Source organism: Triturus cristatus, chromosome 2_2 (genome assembly GCF_964204655.1).
Source record: "Triturus cristatus chromosome 2_2, aTriCri1.1, whole genome shotgun sequence".
In the NCBI taxonomy this organism is placed as follows: Eukaryota; Metazoa; Chordata; class Amphibia; order Caudata; family Salamandridae; genus Triturus; species Triturus cristatus.
In genome coordinates this window covers 422,360,884-422,384,587 of record NC_140582.1, presented here as the reverse complement: position 1 = coordinate 422,384,587, position 23,704 = coordinate 422,360,884, and positions in this window count along the sequence as shown.

Below are 23,704 nucleotides of genomic sequence, written 5' to 3'. Positions count from 1 at the left end.
GGGTGAGGGTGGGGCTCGAACGTACTGGGGTGTACATCGACGGTGGTACGACACGTACAGGGGTGGGGGGGGTGTACATTGACGGTTGTACGACACGTACTGGGGTGGGGGTACGACTGGAACGTACTGGGGTGTAGGTACACGGGGGGTATGACACGTACTGGGGTGGGGGTGTGGCTCGAACGTACTGGGGTGTAGGTACACGGGGGGTACGACACGTACTGGGGTGGGGGTACGACTGGAACGTACTGGGGTGTAGGTACATGGGGGTATGACACGTACTGGGGTGGGGGTGGGGCTCGAACGTACTGGGGTGTACATCGACGGTGGTACGACACGTACAGGGGTGGGGGGGTGTACATTGACGGTGGTACGACACGTACTGGGGTGGGGGTACGACTGGAACGTACTGGGGTGTAGGTACACGGGGGGTATGACACGTACTGGGGTGGGGGTGTGGCTCGAACGTACTGGGGTGTAGGTACACGGGGGTATGACACGTACTGGGGTGGGGGTGGGGCTCGAACGTACTGGGGTGTACATCGACGGTGGTACGACACGTACAGGGGTGGGGGGGTGTACATTGATGGTGGTACGACACGTACTGGGGTGGGGGTACGACTGGAACGTACTGGGGTGTAGGTACACGGGGGGTATGACACGTACTGGGGTGGGGGTGTGGCTCGAACGTACTGGGGTGTAGGTACACGGGGGGTACGACACGTACTGGGGTGGGGGTACGACTGGAACGTACTGGGGTGTAGGTACACGGGGGGTACGACACGTACTGGGGTGGGGGTACGACTGGAACGTACTGGGGTGTAGGTACACGGGGGGTACGACACGTACTGGGGTGGGGGTACGACTGGAACGTACTGGGGTGTAGGTACACGGGGGGTATGACACGTACTGGGGTGGGGGTGTGGCTCGAACGTACTGGGGTGTAGGTACACGGGGGTACGACACGTACTGGGGTGGGGGTACGACTGGAACGTACTGGGGTGTAGGTACACTGGGGGTATGACACGTACTGGGGTGGGGGTGGGGCTCGAACGTACTGGGGTGTACATCGACGGTGGTACGACACGTACAGGGGTGGGGGGGTGTACATTGACGGTGGTACGACACGTACTGGGGTGGGGGTACGACTGGAACGTACTGGGGTGTAGGTACACGGGGGTATGACACGTACTGGGGTGGGGGTGTGGCTCGAACGTACTGGGGTGTAGGTACACGGGGGGTACGACACGTACTGGGGTGGGGGTACGACTGGAACGTACTGGGGTGTAGGTACATGGGGGTATGACACGTACTGGGGTGGGGGTGTGGCTCGAACGTACTGGGGTGTAGGTACACGGGGGTACGACACGTACTGGGGTGGGGGTACGACTGGAACGTACTGGGGTGTAGGTACACGGGGGGTATGACACGTACTGGGGTGGGGGTGGGGCTCGAACGTACTGGGGTGTACATCAACGGTGGTACGACATGTACAGGGGTGGGGGGGTGTACATTGACGGTGGTACGACACGTACTGGGGTGGGGGTACGACTGGAACGTACTGGGGTGTAGGTACACGGGGGTATGACACGTACTGGGGTGGGGGTGTGGCTCGAACGTACTGGGGTGTAGGTACACGGGGGGTACGACACGTACTGGGGTGGGGGTACGACTGGAACGTACTGGGGTGTAGGTACACGGGGGGTATGACACGTACTGGGGTGGGGGTGGGGCTCGAACGTACTGGGGTGTACATCGACGGTGGTACGACACGTACAGGGGTGGGGGGGTGTACATTGACGGTGGTACGACACGTACTGGGGTGGGGGTACGACTGGAACGTACTGGGGTGTAGGTACACGGGGGGGTATGACACGTACTGGGGTGGGGGTGTGGCTCGAACGTACTGAGGTGTAGGTACACGGGGGGTACGACACGTACTGGGGTGGGGGTACGACTGGAACGTACTGGGGTGTAGGTACACGGGGGGTATGACACGTACTGGGGTGGGGGTACGACTGGAACGTACTGGGGTGTAGGTACACGGGGGGTACGACACGTACTGGGGTGGGGGTACGACTGGAACGTACTGGGGTGTAGGTACACGGGGGTATGACACGTACTGGGGTGGGGGTGTGGCTCGAATGTACTGGGGTGTAGGTACACGGGGGGTACGACACGTACTGGGGTGGGGGTACGACTGGAACGTACTGGGGTGTAGGTACACGGGGGTATGACACGTACTGGGGTGGGGGTGGGGCTCGAACGTACTGGGGTGTACATCGACGGTGGTACGACACGTACAGGGGTGGGGGGGTGTACATTGACGGTGGTACGACACGTACTGGGGTGGGGGTACGACTGGAACGTACTGGGGTGTAGGTACACGGGGGGTATGACACGTACTGGGGTGGGGGTGTGGCTCGAACGTACTGGGGTGTAGGTACACGGGGGGTACGACACGTACTGGGGTGGGGGTACGACTGGAACGTACTGGGGTGTAGGTACACGGGGGGTATGACACGTACTGGGGTGGGGGTGTGGCTCGAACGTACTGGGGTGTAGGTACACGGGGGGTGCGACACGTACTGGGGTGGGGGTACGACTGGAACGTACTGGGGTGTAGGTACACGGGGGGTATGACACGTACTGGGGTGGGGGTGTGGCTCGAACGTACTGGGGTGTAGGTACACGGGGGGTACGACACGTACTGGGGTGGGGGTACGACTGGAACGTACTGGGGTGTAGGTACACGGGGGGTATGACACGTACTGGGGTGGGGGTGGGGCTCGAACGTACTGGGGTGTAGGTTCACGGTGGTACGACACGTACTGGGGTGGGGGTACGACTGGAACGTACTGGGGTGTACATGGACGGTGGTACGACACGTACTGGGGTGGGGGGGTGTACATTGACGGTGGTACGACACGTACTGGGGTGGGGGTACGACTGGAACGTACTGGGGTGTACATAGACGGGTGGGGGTATACATATACGGGGAGGTACGTGTCGGACGTACGGGGGCTGGGGGGAGTGTTGGGCGCGTATGCGGGCACATGTCTCCATGGTTGCTGTAGGAGTTCGGTGCGGACGGTGTTTTTTCCATACGGTTGTAACCTCGGACGCACGGGATGGATCGTGATTCCTCGGTCGGACTTGGATTTTCACGTTTGTAAGGTAAATCGTCCGAGGACGTGTCAGACACATTTTCTGACCCGAGGACGTGTGGGGAATGATTCCCAGTGCGGTTCGTATGGACTTTTTACCATGCAAATCGTGATTGCCAGTTCGTACGGCACTTGTACGATTCGTACGGTAAAAAGACCCGATACGAGTCGCACGGGGGAATTTTTTACCGGATCGTGATCGGCACCATAATCTATATATATGTCAACACAATACCACATTTTCTTATCCTAGATTTTCCTTAGAACTTCTGTTCTAGAAATAGCAGATATGGGATAGGTGACTTTTTGGGTAGTCTTGATTTGAATGTTACTTGTATGTCATTGCACTCTGTCCATCCTGTTTGACATCTTAAATGTATTGAGTAGTGTCCAGAGGTTTTATTAACTCCTTCATGAAAAATGATTGCTATAGTTGTGAAAGTTCTTTTTGAACTTTCTGTTCCAAATTTAGTACCATCCACTCTGCATTGTTGTAGTATGACTATGATATATTTTCCATACCACTGTAGAAATACCAATGACCTAAGTTCGGATCTGCAGTTTAGACAGGTCATATCTTAATGGGCGTTTGAAGTTAAACAGCTTCACAATCTGGTACTGTCAAGTAGAGGAATCATTCTGCTAAGTGTAAATTCTAAATCTTCAGAGTTATGGCTTCATAAGTATTTAGTAGCTTTAATTTTTTTAATACTCTTCACACTTCATGACAAGCATCACCAAATAATTTGTTGTATTGTAATTTGTTGTCATGTTCAACAGCCAGCATTAAAATCGATGAATGGTAACTCATTTAACATTATGAACAGTTAAGCCTGTTGGTGCAGTGACTCCACACTACTAATTGGAATATGTTGTCTTCTGTAGGTAACTTGTCAGGGGTATTTCTCTGTCTAATGTTTTGTCAGTTTTATAATTGCCTTTTACTTTTCAGCTGTAGTTGTTTATTGTGGCTAGATCAAACAGTTTTCCTTTTATTGGTCCTTTCAGTTTATGCAAAGCTCTTCCTTGTCTTGTTTTGGTCATTTCTATGTTCTGAACATTTAACTTCCTCATATTAACATGGAAGGTCACTAGTACGCGATCTTTAATACACTACCGTTGATTCCTCTGGGGAGAAGATGAAATCCAAGGTGTGACCACCTTTGTGAGTCGGGCAGTGCACTAACTGCCACAGTCCCAGGATTTCACAAGAGTATTGTAGTTCCTTGAAGAGGACTGATAGGTCATCCTCTGCCCACATATTACATTCTCCCAAGATAAAGAAGTTAGAGTGGGTTAGGGCTAAATTGGAGATGAGTTCAATGAAACATTGTAGTTAGGGTGTTGTTGGGCACAGATGCCCATAACAAAGAATTCCTCAGAGGACACAGCATTTACCAGATTTTAGTTTGAAACCCATTAGTTCTGGGCATATCAGTTTGCCCAGGGCAAGAGTGGTGAAATTCCACTTTTCTTTCAAAATTATGCCCACTCCTCTCCCTTTTCTACTTTTTCCCTGGACCTGTTGAATATTTTGAAACCCATTGGGCACGCCTCACCCAGGTCTATGGTTGAGTCATGTGAAACACGGGTTTCCGTTGTAAACAGTATGTCTCACTCATCAGTTTCTAATATCAGAATAATCTCTGTGAAGTGTTTTACTAGAGACCTTGTATTTATGAGTCCACATCCCATAATATCAGATGTGATTTTGATAAAAGGCAGGGAGAGAAACATCCTCTTTCTCATTTAGGGTACCTAGTGTGTAATTATTATTATCCTGCTTACCTATTTGAAGGAGCGTGTCTCTAGTGAAGAATATTCTGGAGTTTGATCAATCGTTTGTGGTACTCCTGCACTCCTTCTAGCGAACAGCAGCATGGCTGGCGTTATGCATGGTCAGTGGGCAGATGGGCGCAGACAGGCTTGCCTTTAGTGGCCACACTGCTGTATTCATTAACTAGTCTTCTCCCAGTGGAGACTAGACGTTGATTAAAATTGCGGCTAAATGTGGTTATTTTAGTGGAGGTGGATTAAGACTTCATCAGATTTACACTTGAAACACTTTTACATTCTGTAAGCATGAAAACCACATAAAAAAGCAAAAATTCTGCTTCCACCATTGCTAAATAATGCTGTTTTCCCAGTCCATACCCAGTGCAAAGTAATGCTAGCAGCAGTGGCTTTCTCATAGGCAGCACAGTTGTGCTGTCGTCTCCATTAAATAGACTCCTCTCAATGAAGACTAGACCACCAACCAAAAAGGCAGCTAAAAGTGGTTATTTTAGTTGAGGCGGGTTAACACCATATTAAATCCACACTTGAAACACTTTGACACTCTGTCATCATAAAGAACACATAAAACAGCTAAATGTCAATTTCCCACTGTGTAAAATAATGCTGTTTCTCCAGCCTGTACCCTTTGCAAAGTAATGCTAGCAGCAGTGGTTTTGTCAGGGACGGCGCAGTTGCGCTAATGTCTTCTTAAATAGCCTGCTCCCAATGGATACTAGTCCACCAACTATAGCGGGGGCTAAAAGTGGTTATTTTAGTTGAGGCAGATTAACACTTTTTCAGATTCACGCTTGAAACACTTTTATGCTCTGTAGGCATAAAAACTACATAAACAGTGATAGCCCCCAAAGGAAATCAGCAAGAACATCTCTGTACCTTCTCCTAGGAACCCTCTGTCCCTACCTATATCCTTCATCTGAACGTTTGGAATTCTATTAAGGTCTATTCCCAGCCCTGTGTTTTCCATTACTTACATGTTCAGCTTTTGGGTGACTAAACTGGACGTTTTGTGTAAACATGGAATGGCCTCTGCAGGCCATTTGCACATTGGAATCCTAGGTGTTAAACAACCCACTGCTTGCTGCCAGTTGTCAAAATCTTTTTCAGACAGCGATGGGACAAGCAGGAGCGAGTGGGCTCAACCATGGTGGTTGAGACCTTTTACTCTTGCTGTCCCATGGCCCTACCTATTCTGGGCCAAAGCAACTGGGCCAAGTACTACAAGTCATGCAACTAACTCTCAGTGGTAGTGCAAGCTGAACAGTCAAAGACTTCCCAGGGGTAGGCAGGTGCTAGGCAACACAGGCGCATAACTCAACATACAAACAGTAGAAGCAATAAGTGGATTGTCCAGTCAAATACAAGTGTTTATGAAAAACAGAGGCCCTTATTCACTAATATAACCTACACTTTTGAGTAATTAATTTTTTTTTGTATGGTCACTACTTTTTGCTTATTCAGAAAAATTGCATGTATACTACTACTACTAAAAACAACCTGTAGCAAGTCCTACATCACCCATGGCACTGCAACACCGTCATATAGAAATTAATGAAGGTAGGAAATTAAAATAGAACTCAATAGATAATAATGTTAATTCAAATCAATTTCTTTAAAGTTAAACATATAAATGAATATAATTTAATGTTAAAAAATATATTTAAAAAACACATATTTATTGTTTAGTTATACAATATTTGAGTAACCTATTTTGAATCTAAAAACAATATTTTTCATTAAAATATAAGAAAATTTGCTTTAATAAATCACTATACATCACTTTAAATAAATATTAAGTTTTCAAGTTAAATACATTGGTTTAAGTATTCCGTATAGTTTCCCATAAGGAGATCTCCAAAATAAATATTAAAAATATGTTTATGATACACGTCATGGTATGTTATTTAGTAATCAGCTGGTAACAGCTCTAAAATTATCTTGCCTACCATGGTAACATGAAGATATTCATTGCGGATAGTTCTCAATTACCTATTCAAATAACATAAAGGCAAACAGTACAATTCCATACTGTGTAAAAATGTTTTAAATGCTCACAGGTTTCCTCTCTCATCACAAGTAACGTGATTCTGAAAAACAGCAGGCACATGATTCTGAAAGACTCTGTACCATATACATTATATAAAAGAGGAATTGTTCAAATTATTCAATCTAATGGATAGGGTAGAGATTTAATATAAGAGTCGTATCATGATCCCCAATTTCAGTGATGCACAGGTTCAGAATGTGTTAATGCTTTTGTTTATTAAATAAAAGTGTGCTGTCTGCAGTGCAGAGGTTAGCTCAGAACTACATGAACCTATTCGCAAATACATTTTGGAGTAGCTAAGGTACTTCTCCTGTGGCACTTGTTTAAATGTTCCTACATTCCTTTGTGAATTGGCCCCAAAAAAATCTAACTTTAAAATAAAAAAGGATATTTTTGCAGTATTCATGTACCATTAGTAGAAGTAGAAAGGATGTATACCCTGATTGCACATTTACTGACAGGGAGATGGAGATTTTTGGACAATTTACCAAGATGAGTTGAAGTGTATCAAAGATTTCCCCTATAGAGTTCCTCCCATACTCATAAATGTTTTTCTGAATCGGCCAGCAGAGAGGCAATTCTGGCTCTGTGCTTGCGAGCTTTGTTGTCTGCAGCTTGGGCGCGAACCTGGATATTTTTCTGGTTAACGTATTGTAGACGGTGCAATTTTTTTTTTTTTAAAACATGAAATTATTAGATGAGTAAAAGTAAGTAAGGGGGATGTTTTTCACCAAGGTGTTCGGAGTGACCACAAATAGACAAAAATTGTCTATGACGTCAAAAATCCTTTTATTCACTTTTTACCAATCTCTGCGTTATAACATATTTGCCCCCCCCCGCCAAAGTCATATGCAGCTGCTTACAACTGCCATGCAGGGATAGTGGTGAAATTTGCGCTCCATACATAACATGGACTCTCCTTCCTGTTCCAAATGAAAAAAAAGCTAAAATATCTGATCTTATGATAACCACCCCACCACCCTCTGTGTCATAACCTGCCAAAAGCTGTGCTTTCTGCTCTCCATCGGAACAGAGAGCCATTGCCGTACTGACCAGTGGCGGCTCCTCTGCAATGGCGGAGGAGTGTCGCCCTGCGGCCTGGCTCAGAGCCTGCAAATGAAAAATAAAAGGATGTTCTATCATCATTTTATTTTTATTTGCCGGCGTTGAGCCAGATTGTGCAGGGAGGGGTTCAGGGCAGGGCATGGGAGGAGGAGTGCTATATGCACTCCCTAAGTGTGAATATGTGTTTGGCCAGCCGTCTCATGCCAGCCAATTACACATGTGCATTTAGGTTTCTCCAGGCCAGCTGTTTAGGGTAGTTGGGCTGGAATAACCCCAAAGACTCCCTGGCTTTAGCGGAGCATCTTTTCAGCCAGCTCAGCCCAATCCCCCCGCTGCTTTCACAGTATAAGAGCACCGCGGGGATTACACAAGTAGTCTGCCCCAGGGGCTGCTGGGACCAGGAAGAGCACAGGAGGCGCAACACGAAAGGCGGCAGGCACCTTAAAGTCAGTTTTTATTTTAATTTTTATCATGATTATTAAAACCCTTCCACCTGCGCGCCCCCGCGCTCCCTCCACTTGCCCCACCACCGTTTGTTTATGGCGGCTTGTGGTAAATTTTAATTACCTAGACTTAATTTATACGGTAAAATACAATACGAATAACTCAGTAAAAATAAGAGGCAGAATCCGTGGTATTTGAGGTTATAAAAGGGAATTTATTCCTTACAAAGGAATGATGGTTCGAACCAGGCAATCGAGTTCCGTCACCACGAAGGTTCAGGAAGGGATCAGCAATACATTATTGACAAGTTGTCATATTTATATTAAAGTGCATTACAGTAAAGACAGATGCAGGAGGCGTAACAGCTGATAAGAATACACATACGTAATAAAAGAGGCGTTATAATAGGCGTGCATAGAGGCGTATACTAAAAACGTCATTATGGTGATGACACATGTGGGTGGATCCATAAGAGAATCCTGCAAAGTCAGCAAAAATACATGGCAAAGATGCGCGCGCAGCCGCATGACGTGTAATTGACGTGTAACTAGAGGGTGAAGAGAACTTGACATTTAGCCCTACATGAGGAGACAGAAGTCTGGGGTGTCAGGACAACCTAGTCCTAAATCATATCTAATATCTTGTGTTTAAGGAACTATATTATCTGGAAGGAAAGGTCTTCTCGGACAGATCCTATTCTATACTGACTGCTAGTGCGTGTACAAGCGTCTAAGTGTCTACATGAGATGCGAGGGGGCATGGGCCTACCATGGTAACGAAAGTCATGAATTACTTGCACGGAGACAGTAAGGCCGGGCCCTTTGCTCTGCAGCTGGAGGGATGTTTACCTAAGCTACTAGACAGGAATGCATTTCTTGAAGAGCGGAGCAGATAACTTGAAGGCTGAATACAGTTTTGGCAGGCAACAGGCCGGGTTAGGCACCGTTAGCCGCGCAGGAAGTAAGACAAAGTTCATGGACACAGATGCAGGTCCCGGCTGGAGCATTCAGAGGCAGAAGCAGGAAAAGCTCGATGGCAGAATTCAGGGCCTACCTTGCCAGAGCTGGAAAACGTGAAAAGTATACCATATAAAGACGGTGGCAAGGCATACTTAGGAATGGAATATCTGACCCATTCATGGCAGATCTGAAAGAGGACATATTAACGTTGGACACAATTGGATTTGCGTCTTCATAGCTTGTAGTGGAGGGAACATACATGTACTTGTAGCATGTACATGGAGCCGTTGGGGTCTAGATAGGGGACACAATTGACCATAAAAAATTCATATTTCCTCATTCCCTCCTTGTCCCCTACGGACCCTCATGAAATATCGATCTTCAGGAATCCATCAATCTGTTCATGTAACATCATTTGCTCTTCTTTCTCCTTCCGGGATCTTGAATGAAAACTTGAACGTGGAATACACGATGTGGCACACAGGCCGCAAATCGCTGGTCCACATTGTAGACACAGGCAACAACTGAATACTATGAGAAAGCCAATACCTAGGAAGGATAGGACTTTCCATCCCCAGGCTGACAATATGCTCCAGAACCAACCGGACCATGTCCAGGTGCCTGGATTCTGATGTATCTGGTTTGCAATCTTGTGAAGACGAGTTATGGCTTTATATACGGATGGCGCGTTTTCTGGGATGAAAACACAGCAACTTGATCCAATGACCCTACAAGCTCCGCCCCTATCTGCTAGGATGACGTCAAGGACAAGACGATTTTGAAGAACAACAATCCGCATCGCAGACTGCTCCTCTGTTAAGTTACCTAGGGCAGAGGTAGTTTCATTCACTACTGCTTCAAGGGTTCTAGTTAATCTACGTATCAGTTTACTGTTTGAGACAACACCTATGTAAGGAAAGAGACCTTTATTGAAGTCTGTATATTGTTCCCATGCTGTTTCGGTGTAGTCAACAATCGGGATATCTCTCTGGGGTCTATGGTGTACTAGATTGGTATTTCTATGGTAATCAGGAGGGGCTAGGAAAACAGGTGGCAGAAGGAATGCAATGTAACAGGTACCATCCCAATCTAGGGGTAGGCGTATATATGCGGTGTGACCACAGATGAAGTAGGAGTGACTTGAAGCTCTAAACGTAGACTTGCCTTTATCACTGAATTCGATCACAGTAGTACATTTACTATGACCCAGGTGTACTGAACCATTCTTTCTTACACAGAATTCACCTTTGACTGGTAATACGGACATAGCAGGCAAGACTAATGTAGCTTCAGATTCAACATTCAGAATCATGAGGTTAAGTGTAAAATTACCTAATCCATATACTTCATTTTCTAGATCAGTTCCTGTTCTTTTGGGAAGTCCCTCCTTGTTAGGATAACAGGCTTTAAGCAAAACTAAGTTCAGGTTTCCCCATACCCAGTTGCTCTGGTAAACTACAGTGTTTGAATCTAAAGAGTTAATCAAACTAAACCATGCTCCACAGGAACCATTGTGTGTAAATGGGTACGGAAAGAGAGGCAGAACTCCTTTGTACTTCTGATAGGGAGGGAGTCGGCCACATATCCAACAATTTGTAGCATTGCTGGTCTGGTGGGAATGGTGTAACATACTAATGAATGTGTTGTTGCGCAGCGCAAATCTATAGGACAATTCATGTGGAGGTAGTTCACTAAAAGAATGTTCGGCAGTAACATTGTAAGCACGCTTGAAAATAGGATAGTACATGTGCAACAGTATACTTGCAGCAATAATAAAAAGACTTAGAAAAAACATAATCAACAATGTCACTATACAGTGACTATGAAGTGATTTACAGTATGCATGTTTCTTGAGCTGTTTCTGTCTATTTCTCTCTCTCATTCGGTCTAGAGGATACATGTCAAAGACTTAATTCAACCGATTCACCTTGGAGAGGACTTAAACAATCGAATTGTCTGACTTGCTAGACCTTAGTTTCAGTTTATAGTTTTGAGATTCGGTCTTTTCAACTAGGGGGAGTTTTGAATCAGTCTCTGGAAGGGGGAAGGGCTGAGAGTTCAGATCGGATGGTAGTCCATGGAATTTCTTGATATGACGTGAGTGTAACCAACCCTTGCAACCCTCGACCTTCACTGCTGTCCTCGTCGTTAGAAGAACCAGCTTTGGTTGTAGCCAGCGAGGCTCCAACTGGCTCCTCCTGTCGAAGTTTCTGATGAAAACTAGATTTCCAGGAACCACTTCATGGGGTTTTACCTCGGTGTTGTCGGGAAAGGCTGCAGCTACCTGTGAACGGCAAGATTGTAGTGCAGACATCAAGGAAGCAAGGTAATCTGTCAGCATATTACAATCAACATCAGTTATTTTGCGAGGTATAGGCGTCCCCCACATATTTGGTGGCCTACCGAAGACCACCTCGTACGGGGATAGCCCTGTGCGAGAATGTGCTACCATTCTCATGTAAAATAGTGCAACTGGTAAGGCTACTATCCAGTCGACGCCTTTCTCTCTACAGATTTTTGAAAGTCGTATTTTCAGGGTCTGATTATGACGTTCCACGAGACCTGCTGCCTCGGGATGTCGGACACAGTGGAATTTCCATTGATAGCCTAACAAGAGTGAAATGTGTTTCATTAGCTCGGATGAGAACGGCTGGCCATTATCTGAGTACACGATACGGGGCAAACCATACCGTGGGAAGAATTCATGAACTAATTGTTTGGCAGTAGTCGGGGCAGTGTAATCTGAGACGGGATACGCCTCTGTCCAACGGGAAAGAGCGCATACAACTACGAGGACATATTTGAATCCTCGACATCGTTCCATCTGGATATAATCCATCTGGAGGACTTCAAAAGGGTGATCGGGAGGTTGAAATCCACCCTGCTCTACAGGTACGCCTTTACCTGGATTGAACTGACAACAAATCATACAAGTTCGGACTTTCTGTTTGGCTGCAGCTCGTAAGTGTTTGTTGAACCAAATGTGTTGAATACTGTCTAACATAGCTTTCTCTCCTAGATGTGCTGGACTATGTATTGTGTTAATGATAACTTGAACCATTGAGTCGGGGAGAAACCATATAGCTTTTCCCTTCGTCATCCATCCCTGATCTGTTTGGATCCCTCCTAATTCAGTCCATTTCTTTATTTCTTCTGGCGTAGCATGTGTCTGTATGTCAATTACATCAAGGGCGGGATCCTTAACTGTCATACAGTGTGTCGGCGTCGGAACTATTGTCTTTGTCAAGTCAGTTGCATGAGTCCGATTCTGTGCTGTTTGCTTAGCTGTTCGGTCTGCTAGGTCGTTACCCTGGGAAATAATATCGGTGACTTTTGTATGAGCTTTACACTTCATGATAGATATTGAAATAGGCAGATGTATTGCATCTAATAGAGCTTGAATGAGGGGACCGTGTTGAATGTTGGCACCGTGAAAAGTCAAATAACCTCTCTCTCGCCAAAGGACTCCGAAGTCGTGTACAACTCCGAAAGCATAACGTGAATCTGTGTATATGTTAACTTTTCTATTCTTGGCTTGAATACAGGCTTGTGTCAGAGCAATAAGTTCTGCTGCTTGAGCTGATAATGTGTCAATACAATTTGTTTCAATGACTTCGGTGTCTGTCGTGACTGCATAAGCGGCCACTAACTCTCCTGTACTTGTTCTCATACATGAACCATCCACATAAAGTGTCAGGTCTGGGTCTGGTAATGGGACATCTGTCAAGTCTTGTCTGGGTTTCGTCGTAATAGTGATGACTTCAATACAATCATGTGCCAGTGGGTCTGTTCCACTTAATGGCAAAAGTGTGGCAGGATTTAATGTACTACAACGTCTGATTTCTATGTGTGGCTGAAACAATGTGAGTTCGTAACCTGTCAGTCGTGCTATAGTCAAGTGTTGTGTCTGTGTCCAGTTCAAGAGAACCTCTACTGCGTGTGGTACTTGTACTGTCAATTGATGTCCTAATACTATGGAATCGCTTTGTCTGATCGCTAGAGCTGTCGCTGCAACTGATTTCAGACACGCAGGAAGAGCTTGAGCTACGGGATCTAATGTGCTAGAAAAGTAAGCACATGGCTTGTGTGATCCTGCTTGTTCCTGAGTGAGTACTGACAAGGCAGTACCTTCACGTTCTGTAACAAAGAGTGTAAAAGGCTTACTGTAACATGGTGTCGCTAAAACAGGTGCTTGGCATAAAGCTTTCTTTAAGTCTTCAAATGCTTGTGTATGTTCTGGAGTCCAATGTTCTGGAGTCCAAGGGAGGACAGTTGATGTCGCTGCCTCCTGGGTTGTCAACTGAATGAGTGGTTTTGCTAAAAATGCATATTGGGGAATCCACTGCCTGCAGTATGAAGTGAGGCCTATAAAGGCCCGTACCTCCTTTTGTGTCTTGGGCTGTGACATGTTGACAATTAACTGGATGCGGTCAGGTGTGAGCTGTCTCCCCCATTTGGACAGCAAGTGCCCTAGGTACACAACTTGCTGGGCACAAAATTGCAGCTTTGAAGGGGACACCTTGTGCCCCTTGTCGGCTAGGAAATGTAAAACCGTCAGTGATGCTTTTTCACATTCGGGTTCGCTTCGGGCGGTGATCAGCAGATCATCGACATACTGAAGCAGTGCAGTGTTGACTGGCATGTGGATACTGTCAAGTTGTCTTTTCAGTGCTTGGCTGTAGATGCTAGGACTTTCTGTAAATCCTTGAGGTGCGCGTGCGAATTTAAAACTTCGTCCATTTAAACTAAATCCGAACAAATATTGGCTTTCCGGATCGATTGGCACGCTGAAGAAGGCGTTCTTGAGGTCTATTACAGTAAAGAACGTTGCTTCTGAATCAATAGCTGTCAGTAATGAAGAGATATCTGGGACCACGGGATATTGTGGTACAATGCATTTATTCAATTCTCGCAGATCAATAACTAATCGATATACTGGGGGTGCTTTTGGATCTGTTCGTTTAAGAATCGGAATGATCGGAGAATTACATACATTGGAGTCGGTTTCTACAACCACTCCTTGTACAATGAGCTCGTCAATGATTTTCAGTAAAGCTACTACAGCATCTGGAGGTAATTTGTATTGTCGCATTCGTGGTAATACCACTCCTGTTTTGAGTGTAACTCGATATGGTGTAATGTGCATACAACCTACATCAGTGGGGCCTTTTGCCCATAAATGTGCGGGTAGATTCTGTAACCTGTGATCCATGTCTCTAGACACGTAGTGACCTTTAAAGTCACGCAAAAATAGTCGTACTCCGTCCGGAGAACAACATATTATAGCTCCTAGAGCTTTCAATGTTTTTATACCTAACAAGTTTTCTGGGCATGATTTCGTAAGCAATAGATCTGTAGTCCGTGTCAATGGACCAACTGTAAATGCAAGTGGTTGCGATACTTCGTTAATAGTAGGCTTTCCTGAAAAACCAAGGGAAATATTTTGTGAGCCTGAGAGGGGTGCCCCTGGGACTTCGTCGTGACTTATAGTTGTTCTGCTTGCCCCTGTATCAAGTAGAAACTTTCTGTCCTTCCCTAATACTTGACTCTGTACATAAGGACCCTCTTGATCTACAGGAACCTCAATTAGGGGTAAGCCAACTTCCCTCTCTAGGCTATTTCATGTGTATCGCTGATACACTGGATAGTCATTTTGTGCATACTGGTACATCTGTTGTGTCGTGTTTTGTGTTGTGGCAATAGGCTGTGGCTGTGGTACCGCTATGGTCTGTTGTGCAGCTTGCATAGGCTGTACATTCTGAGGTGCTTGTTGTTGGATCTGATCCTGTCTAGGCGGACGTGGTCTCTCCTTGGTTTTACCCGTAGAGATATTATGTTTCAGAACTGCACAATCGTTTATATAATGACCTGGCTGTTTACAATAGTTGCATGTCCCTTTAACGGGAACCGCTGAATTACTGGACTGTGTTGCACCCTTTTTATGACCGTCAGCTGGAACTGACTGAGCGACGAGCATTTTCATTTTCGTGTCTTTCATACGTCTTTGTTCGTTTTCTTGTTCTTCTCTAATTCTATTCTGGTGATACTGTAACATTTGTAACATTTGCGAAGGAGTGTTAGCTTGCCAAGTGCTCTCAACTTTCAGTACTCTGTTTTTAACCTGTGGCAGGGAATTCTCGACTAGTTTTGTTACAAAAAGATGTGGATATGAATCACTACTTGCTTTCAGGCCGCTATTAATACCAAAACATTTTTCAAATCGGGAATAAAAATCACTAGTGTCTTCCTCGGGTTTCTGTTTACAAGCTGAGATTGCTCCCCAATCTTCCTTTTTCGTAGTTAATAAACGTGGCAATACTTGTACCAATAATCCTGGCAATGCTTTTGTTCTCTCCCCAAGCCCTACGCCTGCAGTTCGGGCAGTTTCTTCGTTTTCTAATACTGTCCAATCAATCTTTTGGTCTCCCACTTCCCATTCTTTTTCTTTGAGTTTCTCATAAATACCGGCAGGCAATAATACTTTCAATATTTTCATAATGTCAGGATAGGTATAATCACCCATGAGTAACATGTCCTTTAGTTCACGGTGAAAACCTGCTGGATCTTTGTCATGGCTGGGCACTAATTTTTTCATTTCCAATAGTTCTATTTTAGTTATGGGCGTGTACACAAACACGCGTCTAAACGTATTGTCATCATTTCTAACTGGGTGTACTTCGCGTAAGGGGTTCTGTCTGTCTATGTAATACGTTTTTCTCTCCATGGAAGGAGCTGGATCATGTTCTGGACACAAAAAGGCACTATATCTATGTCTGTATTCTAGAATTACTTTAATTAGATCGGTACCTAGACCTCTCCATTTATTCATGAGTAGTTCTATCAATATATCAGGTAGGGGACCAGGATCGGAGTGTTGGCCTTTATATAATATAAGGAGATGTTGTATCATGTATATACTAGCTAAACGCTGTTCGTCTGGGGCGAGATTCAGAAACGTGTGTGCTAGCGCATCATCACTGTATTTTTCAGAGCTGTCAGCCCATTGTACTGCTGACCTAGCTAATTCTTGTTCATCCATAGAATCGAGCACATGGTACCCCCTTCGTTCTCGAAGTAATTTATCAGTAGCCTGGAATAGGTGTTCAGGGGTCCTTGGATTTGTGATAACTGTTTGAAAAATTCTGTTACATTCTGGATGTGTCGGACGTATTGTTTTATTAAAAGATCTTCCTTTTCCTACATAAGCTATCGTTGGTCTAGCTGGTAATTCAAATTGTCCTGTGTTCGTTTCTGACTGTTCCTCCTCCTCTTCCTCTGATTCAATTTTATCTGCTTCTACTCTTCTTTCATGTATTCGTTCTACTTCTTTTCAGATCCTTCGGCACATGACTTCTATACACTTCTGTTTATCATGTCTCCCGTCTGTTATATTCTGACCCCATTTGGTAAGTACTTGCATTTCCTCCGAATCTACCTCAGGCCTATCTCTGTTTCTGATCAAGCAGTTTATGAAAAAGCGTAACAATAATTTTTGCATGTCTACTTTCTGGTATTCCATGGCCTCGGCAATACTCTCAGGACCTTGCCCTGTTTGGACAAAGCGGTATATTTTGTCTAGATGTTCAACCATTCCTGGTAACGTCATTAAAAAGTTTGCAGCTCGTCGTAAACGTACTGAAGATAGCAACATTCTGTCGTGTTTTCCTGGCACTGGATCATATCTACAATCTGTAAGAGGTTCATTTAATATATTGTCATTAGCTCTTTGGGGTGTACGTTGGTATGCTAAATCCCTATAAGTCAATCTAGTTGTTGGCGGTGGCGTGGAAAAACCTCCTGTCGCACCTCCTGAGGTGCCAAGTCCAAAAGGATTTGTTGGGTGTACGGTAGAGAGTGTGGGTGCAGGAAGGACTGTAGAAACAGATGGAATGTTTAGAACGTGAATAGGAGTTTGTTGCTGCGGAGGTGGGTGCAGCTGATTTTGGGGTTGAGCGTCGTTAACGGGTGGTGTGCGTGGCTGCGCACCATTAGCATATTCGGGGGCTGCATCATCTAAATAGGAAGAAAGGAAAATGTCCTTTGCGGTCTTGGGATGTACTTTAATCGGGAGTAATGGAGGTGGCAGATCCTTTGGTACCTCCAAGGTGGCCTTAGGCAAACCCTCGGCCAGAAGAGGATACATACCATTCATAAGAGTGTTTCGTTGTCTATCTACTTGTTCTGTTTTTACTCGGATACCTTCGTTAATTAATATGTTTTCTCGGGCCTTTTCTGAATCTTCCCTACTTTTCTCTTCCTTTCTGAGCGCTTTCTCTGTGCGTCTATGCGATTCTTTACGCCATAGTTCAATGGCATCTTTCTGTGACTGTCTGGCTTTCTTTTTCCATAATGCTTCTTCTATTCTCATGATGCAATCTGCATCCCATGTTCCAGTAGCGGGCCATCTCTGACTCTCTGCTAAATTCTTGGTGTAGTCCACCCATAGATCAAGATATAATACGGCATCTAGGCCATGTTTATGGTACATAAAGTACCCTGGGGTGTCCCTAGGTGGGATGGGAACAGCTTCCTCGAGTATCCCTTTTCTAGTTTTTATCTGTCTTAATTTTGAAAATAACGGCATCTTGAACCTTGCTACTTAATTCTTACTCGGTCTTGAACACAATAATTACAATAAACACAATAATGAAGATCGAACAATCACTCATACCACGACATTTAAAACATATCAAAACATTTTAGAACGAACAATAATAATTAGAATAAAACTAGTTAACTGCATAATACTAAATATACTGTATGTACTGCTAAACAGTACAGATACACTGCTAAAACAGTGCAGACCAGGTCTGTGTACCCAGACCCGTCTCGACCGGCACAAACTAATGTGCACGTCTAGATGCGTCCCCAGCAACGGTACTCACCGGGAAGCACGGAACGGAAGGCCTCGGAAGTCTGGACTGGACTAGACCAAACTGGACTGGACTCGACTCGTGACTTAGATACTTCGGAACTTCGGAATCTGGTGGGCCTCTGTATACCTCGGATCTTGCTCTCTCAGCTAGGCTCTGGTCGGGATTCTCCGCACTCCTCACCGCCTCGTCTGGGTGTTGATCGCAGCCTCAGTCGCCCCCGTTGGCCTGAGGGAGATACAGGAAATCCTGCGGGTACGCGTAATTGTCCGTCCGGCTGTGGCAGGAGACCGGGTCTGCAACGCACCTCCGGCGCGTGGGGTGTGAGAGGTGTCCCTGTTCGGGCGCCAATTATGTGGTAAATTTTAATTACCTAGACTTAATTTATACGGTAAAATACAATACGAATAACTCAGTAAAAATAAGAGGCAGAATCCGTGGTATTTGAGGTTATAAAAGGGAATTTATTCCTTACAAAGGAATGATGGTTCGAACCAGGCAATCGAGTTCCGTCACCACGAAGGTTCAGGAAGGGATCAGCAATACATTATTGACAAGTTGTCATATTTATATTAAAGTGCATTACAGTAAAGACAGATGCAGGAGGCGTAACAGCTGATAAGAATACACATACGTAATAAAAGAGGCGTTATAATAGGCGTGCATAGAGGCGTATACTAAAAACGTCATTATGATGATGACACATGTGGGTGGATCCATAAGAGAATCCTGCAAAGTCAGCAAAAATACATGGCAAAGATGCGCGCGCAGCCGCATGACGTGTAATTGACGTGTAACTAGAGGGTGAAGAGAACTTGACATTTAGCCCTACATGAGGAGACAGAAGTCTGGGGTGTCAGGACAACCTAGTCCTAAATCATATCTAATATCTTGTGTTTAAGGAACTATATTATCTGGAAGGAAAGCTCTTCTCGGACAGATCCTATTCTATACTGACTGCTAGTGCGTGTACAAGCGTCTAAGTGTCTACATGAGATGCGAGGGAGCATGGGCCTACCATGGTAACGAAAGTCATGAATTACTTGCACGGAGACAGTAAGGCCGGGCCCTTTGCTCTGCAGCTGGAGGGATGTTTACCTAAGCTACTAGACAGGAATGCATTTCTTGAAGAGCGGAGCAGATAACTTGAAGGCTGAATACAGTTTTGGCAGGCAACAGGCCGGGTTAGGCACCGTTAGCCGCGCAGGAAGTAAGACAAAGTTCATGGATACAGATGCAGGTCCCGGCTGGAGCATTCAGAGGCAGAAGCAGGAAAAGCTCGATGGCAGAATTCAGGGCCTACCTTGCCAGAGCTGGAAAACGTGAAAAGTATTCCATATAAAGACGGTGGCAAGGCATACTTAGGAATGGAATATCTGACCCATTCATGGCAGATCTGAAAGAGGACATATTAACGTTGGACACAATTGGATTTGCGTCTTCATAGCTTGAAGTGGAGGGAACATACATGTACTTGTAGCATGTACATGGAGCCGTTGGGGTCTAAATAGGGGACACAATTGACCATAAAAAATTCATATTTCCTCAGGCTGCCTCTGGTTCTGACAGGCTGTCTGCGATCGCTGTCACCACAGTATGGAATTCCTATATGAGTGGCAACAGTGGCAAACACCTATTGTTATAATCTGGTAATTCATACTAGTGGTTCTCAGTGAAAGGCATACATAAAAAACCATAGACTTGCGCACCCCAGACTTGTTTGCGGCATCAGAATACAGCACAAGATGACTAGATATGGAATATGCTTCTTCACTAACGAGAGGAGGGATAGAAAGGCATCAGTATCTTCGTTTTAAAAGACACCTTTTATTCCAAGGTTATTTACATTGCAAAAATGCATTTTTAGATTCACAGTTTTAAAAATACAAAATGTGATTGTTCCCCTACGGCAAATACGTATTGCAGAATGTGGTGCCATGTTAAAACTGTGTTTGCTTAACAAGGGACAGATGTCACCAGTCTCTCACCTTGTGTATATGTTGCTTCGGCACTTGACAGTTTGATTTTACAGCTTAAGGATGACTCTACCTAAGCCGCAGGGAGGCCTAAGATGCAGCTAATTAATGGAAAAAGCGAATGCACGATATGGTATAGTATTAATAAAAAAAGAGCACTTGTTGTGGAACATAAGATGCTAGAATAACTCTTGCGCCTACTTTAATATGGAGAAGAATTCTGTACAGTTCTTTTTTCCTTCAAATAAAGTAATGAATAGAAATGAATGTGCATAACTTAACATAGGAACACAAGACAAGAACTATAGTCTCCAAATCACTCAGCATAGTCTACAAACATGATCTACTTCCTGAATGGTGCTGCAACGTCCCTCAAATTGCAGCAGAGAGCAATAATAATGAAGGATGTCAGCCCAGAGCCCAAGTATTTGCCCTTTCCATTATGTAAATATCAACTAAGTAGGAGGATAATGTTAAGGAGTTATCTCTCTGCAAATCACCACAGAATGATAGATCTGCTTTTAATCTGAATATGTATTGGTTTCGTATTCATTTATTAATATTTATTGTCAATTGTCAGGTAACTGGATGTAATTCAGAGCCCTCGCGGAAACCTGCTTGCTGCTAATTGTTTTTAAACTGCTTCTAATTCATTTTTAAACATTTTTTTAAACTGTTGGTAAAGGTTTTTATTGTGCTGTTGTCTGGGGGAGCTGTGTTAAAAGCTCTGGGGTAGTGGGCTATTCTTGCACTCGCACTTTAAGTAGCCGCCGGGTCAGCGCTCTAGTGGCTGGAATCCGATGCTCGGCTGACGGCTGACATCCATAAAGACGCCAGAAGACGTGACCACGCAGAGGTAACTGGATGTAATTCAGAGCCCTCGCGGAAAGCCTGATCGTTTTACCTGCTTGCTGCTAATTGTTTTTAAACTGCTGCTAATTCATTTTAAACGTTTTTTTAAAATGTTGGTAAACGTTTTTATTGTGCTGTTGTCCGGGGAGCTGTGTTGAAAGGTATGGGGTAGTGAGGCATCCTTGCACTCGCACTTTAATTAGCCGCTGGGTCATCGCTCTAGTGGATGGAACCCGATGCACGGCTGAGGCTGACGCCCAGAAAGACACCAGATGACTCGACCGCGCAACGGCCTCAACCAGCAGGCGCGCCGCTGGCGCGCTGAGGGCATGCCAAAGGCCAGCCCATCTGCACCCATCTGCACCCGTCTGAGCCCGAACAGGCCTGGGGGCCAGAACCCCTGTTTTTTCTATTTGAGACCACTTCCACTATACTAGCTCGCAGCTTAAACAGTTAAACAGAGTGCCAGGGCCAAAATGTGCCCACTCTATCTCGCTCAACGAGCCTCAATATGGGTGCCTACACTGTCAGTTTCAATTTTCTCCACCCTCTGTCTCTCCCTCCCTCTCACGGAAATTATACAAATTATTCCTGCTAAATTGTAGATCTCTACCTAAGCACACAGCAGAGATTTTGCTTCTCCTAAAAGACATGGACCCAGAAGTCCTGTTTCTTACGGAAACCTGGCTCAATTCCTGTGCCAGCGCTTCCCCCGGGATATTTAGTTCAGAGGGTGGATAGAACTTAGGCAAGGGAGGTGGGATTGCTGCCATTTACAAAGATCATTTGTTTGGCAGCCGTTATAAGACTGCGAGAATGTTAATTTCTCAATAGAATTTACCCCCACCCTTTCATTTTCAGGTATTTTAATCTATCGCCCTCCTGGCCCGATTGGACAATTTAGTAAATACGTATTAGAAACAGTTGTCAATCTCACCAGCATTGCTGCTAATTTCACTCTCTTAGGAGATTTTAACTTGCATTTTGATGACCCCTCTGATCTAATTGCAACAGAATTAGCCCGAGATTTTACGGCCTTCCAGCTGTTACAGAAGGTCCTGCATGCAACCCATGTCAAGGGGCATCTCCTTGACCCTATCTTTTCTAACTTGGGGGATTTAAAAGGGAAGGAACCCATTCCCCTTCCATTGTCGGACCATTTTCTGATCCCCTGCCTCTGGTCTCCATTAACCACCACACCTCTTGTTAAGCCCACACAAACCCTTATTCGCCCCTGGTCTAAACTTCCCCTAGACAGGTGGGTTCAAGAACTTGAAAAGACCAAGCCTAACCCTGACCCCAATCCAGTCACAACGAATGAAAGACTCTGCGACTGGATAGAGAGATCACTCAATTTAGTGCTTTCCAAAAAATTGATCCATAGGAAAGATGGACCCAACAAGTCCACCTGGTTCTCCCCCAAATTACGTAACTTAAAACAGCAATACAAAAAGACGGAAAGGGTCTGGAGGAAAGACTTCTCCCCCAACAAGAAACTGGAGTAAAGGGCGGCAATTAGAACGTATAAGGCAGAAATAAAAAGAGCCCAGGCTTCCTACTATGAGGAAAAGATCTCGTTAGCCACCAACTATTCAAGATAAACCTTTCACATTGCGAAAAATTTGCTATAACGGACACGTCCTGTCACCGCTGTAATGAACACGCTGAGTATTTCTCTACTAAAGTCCAAAATATTCTTCAGTGCATCCCCTCAAAGGATAGTGACATGATAACGAGCTGAGACGATTCCGGCCCGCATAAACGTGAACACTCCTTGGAGGCCTCCTCCCCAATGACCCACAAATCATTTCAAGCTATTCTGACATCGATTAGAAGTGGGTCACCAATAGACCCAGCTCCAATAAACATCATGACACTGGTAGCGGAGACAGTCGCCCCCACTATCATTGACCTGATCAATTCCTCACTTACCACAGGGACGGTTCCGCCTAAGTGGAAGAGGGCAATGGTGAAAGCATTATTGAAAAAGCCCAACCTGGACCCTGTCGATCTGGGAAATTATCACCCCATTTCGCACCTTCCTGGAATCAGCAAGATTGCAGAAAAATATGTTAATTTAGAGGTCTCCACGTTTCTTGAATCTCATGATCTTCTCCACCCCTCTCTAACGAGCTTTCGCCCACTTCAAGGCACCAAAACCACCCTGCTAGCGGTGGTGGAAGAATCCAGAAAGATTCTTGACTCAGGAGGCCCATCAGCCATAATTCTCCTTGATTTGAGCGCAGCCTTCGATACGGTGAACCATCGAATCCTGGGTCACTGTCTTAAGAATCTAGGGGTGACTGGCTCAGCCTTGTCATGGCTGCAATCTTTTCTAGAAGAAAGATTCTTTCAGGTATTTGAAGCCAAATCCACCTCAAAACCAATCCCTCTACAGTGTGGTGTCCCTCAGGGCTCATCATTGAGCCCCACTCTTTTTAATGTCCATATGGCTCCGTTGCCGGATATTGTATCCCCCTTCGGCATCCATATAGTAACATACGCAGATGACACCCACTGGTCGTTA